This window comes from Hemiscyllium ocellatum, chromosome 30 (genome assembly GCF_020745735.1).
Source record: "Hemiscyllium ocellatum isolate sHemOce1 chromosome 30, sHemOce1.pat.X.cur, whole genome shotgun sequence".
In the NCBI taxonomy this organism is placed as follows: domain Eukaryota; kingdom Metazoa; phylum Chordata; class Chondrichthyes; order Orectolobiformes; family Hemiscylliidae; genus Hemiscyllium; species Hemiscyllium ocellatum.
In genome coordinates, this window is record NC_083430.1 from 35,197,042 (window position 1) to 35,200,744 (window position 3,703).

Genomic DNA, 3,703 nt, shown 5'->3' on the forward strand with positions numbered 1-3,703 from the left:
CCGAGCACAAAAAAAAAGTGCTGTCAAACTTCCACATATCCAGCCATACCCAGAATAACTGGCGAAAGGCTGTTACCGGTACAGGGTCGTAAAGGGAGCAGCCCTTAAACAAAACAGCTGGCTTTATTTTTGTCAATATAGTTTTGGTTTGAGGGCAGACACAAGTCAAGATTGTTTTGAAATCTGACGGAATTTGTACATGTTGATATTTTCTAGATCAACCTGTCTAGAGGTGTTACTACACACATGTGGAGCAGGCGGGACTTGAACCTGGGTCCTCTGTCTCGGTACACTAGTGCTGTGACACAAGAAACCTGAACTTGTAGATTTAAGATTGCAGAATTTGAGATATAAAGGGACAGAGAACAACCACAAAATGCGTTTCCGTGGCGTTCTTAGCTGATCAACAAATACCCAGTTGAACAGACAAAGCTCCTGTAGTGGAGGACACCCTGTTAAACAATTAAATGGAAATCAAAGTAAAACATGAGAAATATGAGCAGAAAAAGGCCATTCAGCATCCTAAATTAATTTTCAAACCCTTGTCAAAAATAAACCAACATCCATGTGCCACTAATTTAAAATCTACTATATATCACACACCTTTCATCACAAAGTGTAGTCACTGTTCTAAAGTTGGAAACACAACAAACAATTGGCACACAGTGACACACACAGACAGCACAGGGATAATGACCACAGCATCTACTTTGGTGATGTTGGTTTGAGAGACCATGACACAGCTGGGAGAAAACCATATCTTGGTGTCCACTGTATTTTTTATTAACTTATTTTCCCTAATAAATCTGTTCAGAGATGTTATTATACACCTCTGGAATAGGTGGGACTGGAACCCAGGCTTCTTGGTCCAGGGGTGGGGACACAACAAACACCTTATCATAATCTGTCCTGTTAAGCTTAGACAGAATATTTTAGTTTTAAATTATTTAAACTGTAATGAACAAAGGACCAAACTGCTCAACCCTTCCTTGTAAGACAATCCCTTCATCCCAGGAATCATTTAAGTTAATGAGACCAAAACTGTACACAGTATTGTACACAAACTGTACATAGTCTCACCATATTCTGTATAATTGTAGCAAGACCTCCCTGCCTTTTATACTCCATCCTCCCTCTAATGAAAGCATTCTCTTGTACACTGACTTTTTTATATTCATGAACTCGTTCACTCATCTCCCTCATACTGCAGCCTCTCTCCATTTCAATAATATTCTGCTTTTCTAATCTTCTTGGAAAAGTAGATCCACCCGCCAATTTACTGATCACTCATGCATCCTTAATTAATTTTTAAATCTCTCCTCAAATATAATCCAACACTCACTTGCCACTAATTTAAAATCCAAACTGAAAATATGTATTTTATATATCACACAGCTGTCACCAAAGTGTAGTCACTTGTTCTAATGTTGAAAACACAGCAGACAATTGGCTTACAGCAACTCCCACAGACAGCACAGGAATAATGGTCACAACATCTATTTTGGTGATGTTGGTTTGAGGAGTAAATGGCCAGGACACAGCAGGCAGAACACTACTTCTCTGTTTCAAACAGTGCTTTAATATCCACCTGAGTGGGCAGATATGGCCTTAGTTTAATATCTTATCCAAAAAGACTGTTGTGCCATCAGATACTGATGATGCTAATCCATCTGAAGTACATCTTCTTCATCTCAATGCTGTGGCTCTCACAGACTCCCATCATCCATTCCATAGCCTTGGTGCGTCCCCCATTTTTTTTGAAGTAGAGATTCCAAGGATCAAGTCGCATCCTCTTTGGATGGGACCAGTATGAAGTCCCAGACATGACCTGCATGGAAACCTGATTTAGAGAGGTCGTCCATTCTCCATTGTTGGCTCCAGTGGAAGGAGATGTTGCATTGCCGATGCACTGGACAGCATCACCCAGAATCCTAACTTTCTCCTCTGGACAGAATGTAGTATCACTTCCCCTCTCTCATCTGCACATCAATTCCATGGAAAATGAGAAACTATGGATCTCCCATGTCTTCAGCACATTGTGAGGGTACTTACAAGCTCCGCATGAGAATGACTCCACATCAGCTGGAGGTTCCCTATCCATTTGTGTATAAGTCTTGATGCGGACGAGGCAGGGACAGCCACAGTTTATGTGCCTGAATCCACTGGGAGAGTTTCAATGAGCCTATGTGGGCAATATCAGAAACAAAGCAGCACCTCAGTAATGGGATAATTCAGCAGTTCAGCAACACACACAAAATTTCAACAGTGTCCTCCAAATATTGGGGCCTGGAAGCCCGCCAGACAAGGAGACCAATGAGATGCCTGTCCTTGGACTTTGCACTTTGATTCAAATGACTTGCACAAGCTTTTCTGTGCACAAACAGTAGAGATTTTACATGTGGCGCAAATAGTGAGGATCGCACCCCCACCCCAACCTCAACAGAACCCTGGAAAGACAGCCTTGCATCTAGGCTAATGTGTGTAAGTTTTATAGTCCAAGTTGAGAAGTGAACAGCTCCTGCACCTTGTGCAAGCAATGCAACCTTAGAAACTGATTACTACGATTTACAATTGAGGTGATTTTTACAGACTGCAAAACATTCTTTGTACCTCAACTCATGCCCTTGCTTGGGTTGATTCATAATGTCAATTGTATTAATCAAGAGAGTTTAGGATCAGGATTTTAGTTCACACAGTAAGTCAGTACAAAGGTGTAAAACAGCATTTTGTGATCACAGATGTATTTAACCTGGGGTTTGTTTAATGCCTTTACCCTCTGAAGGTCCTCACATCACAAGGTAGTGAACCTGTTCCTTCATAGAATGGAACATTCACTCTGCTCACTCCAGGTTTGATGGCAGCCATTTTCATTTCCATTCTACATTTGCAGTTTGGATGAGGATGAATGACAACGGTGACCGTACTTCATGCAATAGGTAACAGGGTCAGCCTCTCAATCACGGTGAACCCCCCACTTCCTACCCCCACTGACCACCTCCAAATCTTTCCTTCTTCCTTGCTTTCCCCGTCAACTCCATTACCTTTGAACTTCCCAAATTTCCACCCAACCACATGTCCCTACTTTACTCCATGTGACAAGGCAAGGCAAGACAAAAGTACTTTAATGCCTCCAGCACTGAATGAGGACGGATATTGCAAAAAGCAAGGCATGGATGCTGTGAGCACAAAGATAGCAAGCAAAGACCCCAAAGTGCAGACTGGTCGAATCCATGAGGTGGTGCTTGCAAAGTGCCTTGACAGCAGCAGTATAGTGTAAAACATTGGCATGCCCTGAAGTGTACCAAAGCAAAGGAGAACTGTGTTGTAAATGGACCAGAGATTTGTCATGATGATACATTAAAGCTGCTATGAGTCCGATGCTAATCTCTGTGGACTGGGGCAGCAACTGTGGTTGTAACTGTTTATAGATTGTACCCTGTGTTGTTGCCAATTGCTGTGCAAGATGGAGACCTGGAGGAGAAAGCAACGAACAAGTATCAATAAGGCACCTGCTCTGATTTTTATTTTGGGAATTGTTGCTGTGTAGTTTCTCCCCAGTGTATGGGAGAATAGGAGAACGCATATCAATGAGGAGAGATTTGATACTAATGGCATGCAAATCCATGCAAGTAGGCTTCTTGCTGTTCACCAGCAAAATTCACTTCTCACTGTCTAAGACTAGGGGCTAAAACTTGGGTTTTTA